Source organism: Alligator mississippiensis, chromosome 1, assembly GCF_030867095.1.
Source record: "Alligator mississippiensis isolate rAllMis1 chromosome 1, rAllMis1, whole genome shotgun sequence".
NCBI lineage: Eukaryota > Metazoa > Chordata > Crocodylia > Alligatoridae > Alligator > Alligator mississippiensis.
The window spans coordinates 401,767,862-401,772,565 of record NC_081824.1 but is presented as its reverse complement, the minus strand read 5'-3'; the positions used below and the strand labels follow the sequence as shown (position 1 = coordinate 401,772,565).

Here is a 4,704-nt window from a genome sequence, read left to right as displayed (position 1 = left end):
AGGATGCAAGTTTGAGTGTAACCCAGGAGGGGCAGAGACAGGGCTCAAGAGTGCCCACAGCTCAGAGAGGGGCAGCGATTGGGGCTAGGAGCCCAAAGCCCAAGAAGGGCAGAGATTGAGAGACTGTGAAAAGCAAAGGGAGCTAGGGGGAACAGAGATAAGAGCCCAGGAGGGCAAGAAAATGACTAGAGCCTAACAAGGCAGATCTGGTACAGTGGGTCTGGGCAGAAGAGGGCCACCTAAAGGAAGGGAGAGGACCCGACAAGGGAGCGCAGGCCTGAGGTGGCCTGGTTTTTTGGCAAACTAAGTGATGATTAGAAAGTTGCAAGGCATGGGCATGGATGTAGGAGAGATTTGGAGGCTGCAAATAGCCTGTAAGGCAACAGGTGCCCTGGGGGCATGTACAGGACAGGAGGGCCCACATGACATGAGGGCTGGGTTGGGATCAATGTGGTCCTAGAGGGATCCACTGGCAGAAGATGGATTAAGGCTTGCTCTAGGACCCTTGTGCAGCCTCTAGTCAAGGAACTAACTAGGAACCTCAAGACATGACAGATGGGAGAAAGGGAGGGTTCATTAGAAATGAGCAGGGCATGAGCCATGTGACCACCAGGAGTCATCACGGCCACCCCTAGAGCACCAGTCCTGTTACACCTTGCCAGAAGATAGTAGGTCTCTTTCTACTGTGCTCATAAACCAGACCTGGTTACAATTTTTCTAAGCTTGAAGTCCCCTAGTGATACTAACTATTCCATCTACCCTTGCTTTTATGTACTCTAGCTATTTTTTTAGTATGGATTTTAACCACTTGAGCACAATAAAAGTGAAACTTGTTACATTCTCTAGGATGGTGATTTTTCAACCAGGCCCCACAAGATCCTTTTAAGGGAGTTGTGGCATCTGGCCTCTGTGTGAGGAGATAAGTGCTCTCCACCCCCTATCTGGCACATCACACCCACCCCTGCGTATCTGGACAAGCAGTGCCAGCAGCTGCTCCACTGGGTACTCCCACTGCTGTCCTCTCCCCTCCTCTAGCAGCCCCTGTGCTAACTACCCCACACTCAGCAGTGTGCTCTGCCATGGGCTGGTAGGCAAACAGGCTGATGTGGGGTTTCAGAGTGTCATGCTGGGTCATAGGCAGACAGATCTGGGGAAGCAGACCTTAGGGTCTGAAGAAGCAGCTGAGGTCTGATGGGAGCTTGATGAGTCCAACACTAGAGAAGCTAGAAACCAGGAGATCCACCTGGGGAATCAAGTCAGAGATTCAGGTAGAGCACAAGATCAAGAGGATAGTTGGGTTGGGTATCCAGGAAATCAAACTAGAATTAGGTCAGGTATCCAAAGGGCTCAGGGCAAACTTGGAGTCTATGAACTAGATTGGGTTGGGTATCTGAAGAGTCTTTCACGAAGCCAGTAGTAGCACAAGCCAAGGGTAGAGGAACCTAGGTACAGGGCTAAACCTTGTTGCTCGAACTCTGGGTTAGGGGTTTACATTGGAAGGGATGAAGGGTCAGCTGACTCAGACTGGCCACTCTGGTGGCAAGGAGTGGGTGTGTGGCGAGGCCCACATGGAGGGTTGTGGCCACCTGTCTGTTGCAGTGTTCCAGTTAGGAAGTGATAGGCTGGGATGAGCAGCTATGTGAAGCAGGCCAATGCCCTGGGTTCAAGGCTTCAGCCTGATGCAGAGCCACGTTGTTCAGCCTGGCTTGTCCTCCCCACTGCTCTCATGCTTCCAGGTTGGTGGGAGAGGCTGCAAGGGCAGGTGGCTATGTTTGGCACATGTGAAACTGGAAGAGGAGGTGCTGGATGTGCACAAACTGGATGTGCTGAGGTCCTGCCCCATAGAATCTGCTACCAGGAGTAGATGCATATTTCAGTGATTCCCAACCAGGGTTCTGCTACATGTCAAAAGTTAGAGGTGTTCCTTGAGGTGGGCAAAGATGGCAGTAGCCATGTTTCACCTGAAGATGCTTGCATGTTTTTTTTTTTGTTTTTTTTTTTTATAGATTATTATGTATGGTGCTGGGGCAAGAAAACAACTTACATGTGCTATTCAGAGCAGAGAATAAGTTGAGAAAAATATGCATGTGGGTATTTCACACAAATCCTGTAATCTGCTAAAGCAGAGTGCAATTTGTAACATTAAGACACTTTGCATAGCAAATGTTTCCTAAGATCCTTGATCAATTGGTTTTAAGAAAATACCCATCTGTTTTTATTATTGCACAGATGTCTTTTATATAGCATGATCATCTCTAATATTCAGGTTTATCATTAAAATGAAACACCAGGGATTAGCCTTCTGAAAACTACCTTTTTTAAAAGTTGTGGAGAAAACCATCCTCAAGTTTTCAGCTTTAGTGGCTGGTGCCAACTGCTGGTGACTATCTGGTCAGTAGATTCCCATTTAAGATGATGTTCTGAAAGTTGGGAGCAAACTTCTGTGAAATATTTCAGGGAAGGCTATTGCCAGCTGCAGGAAAATCTTGATTCCTCCCAATAGAAATATGACTATTGTAGCTTTTTCAAATGTATAGATGAGCTCATGAGAAAATGAAATTACTTCAGTCTATAATGAGTTTGAGGAACATTTCTCTCTCAAATCTTGCATCTTTCTTGGCCTTTGCACAGTGGTCTTTGGGCCAACTCAAAAGGAAAGCTTCAGATCATGGAGCCCTCAAAAAGAGAATCAATGTAGGAAGAAGTACAGGTTTATTCAGGCTGAGAAACTCATTGGGGAAAAGTCAGAGTCTTCCGAGATGACACAAGAGACTAATGGAGAGAGCAAGAATACTAACAGTAAAGAGTTCCCTTATCTGCTCTTCTGAGCTTTTTGAGTTACAAGATTGTAACTCAATCTTATAAAAATATCGGTATTTGAGCTGTGGGATTTCGCATAATTGGTTGACTAGAACACACCTTTTGATAGTGAGAATGAGTAACAGTCCCTCCTGTCAAGAGGAGGCTAGACAGTCACCTTGCTGGGGTTACCTGATCCCAAGTTATTGTTCCTGCTTGGTGCAGGGGGCTGGACCCAATTATCTTCTCAGGTCCCTTCCAGCCTTACAATCTATGAATATCCTGAAACTGTCCACTTGACAGACTACCTTTTGCAGGAATGTTTTTCTCTATCAGGGCTGGCCTTAGGTGAGGGCGATATGGGCCCAGGGCACTGTGGTTGGGGGGGGGGGGGGGGGGGGGGGACTGCTCACCACCTCAGCCTTCCTGCTGGACTGTGTCCCACACTCCTGCCTGCCTGCCTGCCTCGGCCTCTGCCTACAAAAAGCACTGCTGACTTGGGGGCAGGGATGGTGGAAGTTGGCCAGCTGCCCCAGGGGTGGTAGAAGGGGCTCAGTAATGAGATGTGAGACAGGGGGCCTCCCTCACTGGGGCCGAACTCTGTGGCCCGCCTGCCTGTCACCGTGACAGGGGGCCTACTCAGGGCCGAGCAATTCGTCGCCCGCCCACCTGTCTCTGGGCAACCGCCCGCTTCTCGCCCACCATGCCTTTGATGATAATTGATTCATATATCCATGTCAATTAAGCGGGAGGCTGCCCATTGCAATGCCCCGATGCCAGGGGGCGCTCTGTGGCTCCAACCTCCCCTAATACCGCAGCCCAAGCCTCGCAGGTGGCATCATGGTGTTACTATAATCACCGGCCCCATACTGGGCCCCAGAATCATCCTAACAGGACCCCTCTCTGATCCTTCCTATCAGACGGCCACTCAGCCTTCATCTGAGCTACCTCACCCCCCCCCAAAGCTATCTTCCCCTCTCGGGTGTAGTCCCCCCAGGACCTTCAGCTACCTGGCCCACCTCCAGGCCAGTTGGGACCCCAGGCCCCCAGCTCTTGGGCATCCCTCGCGGTGGGCCCCCAGCCCTTTTGACTACTGTAGTCCTGGCCCCAGCCTGGGCCAGTCAAGGGTACTCTCCCTTTCGGGCTGGGTCTCTCTAGCCGGTCACACTGTCACTAGGCTTCACCGTGACACTACTCCCTGTCCTCTTGGGGGCAACCGCAGCACCACGCCCATATCACTCCCACTCTCAGGGTCCACCCTCTCTGGGCCCCTCAGAACACTGACCCATCTGGGCCTCCCAACAAACACATGGGTAACCCACCCAGTGGTGGTAGGAGCTTGGGGTTAAGGCACCCCAACCTGCCTTTCACCAGGGTGATAACTGACCTGGCATTTCCTGGGGGCTCCCGCACCACTGAGAGCCCCACCAGACCACCCACTCCTGGCAGGGTGCAGTTTCAGGTCATGCCCAGGACCAGGAGCCTCCTGCCAACCCCTTGCAGCTCCCCCTTACCTCCAGAATCATTCACAGCAGCCCTCCAGCCAGGCAATGTTGCTACCTGACTTCCTGCAGCCAAACTGCCTTGTTTATATAAGCAGCCTAGGCCTCAAAATGGCTGCCCTCATCAGGCACCTGGAGGCTGCCAGCTCCAGGCCCTTAAAGTGGCAGAGACACCCTGTGCTCTGCCACAAGGTGTCACTATCTGCTGGACAGGGTGGAGGAGGTGGGCTGTGAGCCATGCCTGCTGCCCTGCACCCATGACTGGCTCTGCAAATCCTACTACTGCATGAGCCAGCAGCATCCACTCCTTGTATATCTGCTACTTGTCATCATGGGTACCTGCATAGTGCTGCTTGCTGTCTTAGACTTGGTGCTGGTGAAAAACAAGACTCCCCTCATCCTC

The 4,704-nt window shown here is 51.2% G+C and overlaps 1 long non-coding RNA gene across 1 annotated transcript; it reads right to left on the bottom strand.

The window, feature by feature from the left end:
* Positions 1-1,817: 1,817 nt before the first annotated feature.
* On the bottom strand, positions 1,818-4,357 carry LOC132250224 (uncharacterized). Its single transcript, XR_009461871.1, has 2 exons — positions 4,314-4,357; positions 1,818-2,772 (listed from the first exon to the last, which is right to left on the bottom strand). It is a non-coding gene; the product is annotated as an uncharacterized LOC132250224 (long non-coding RNA).
* Positions 4,358-4,704: the final 347 nt, after the last annotated feature.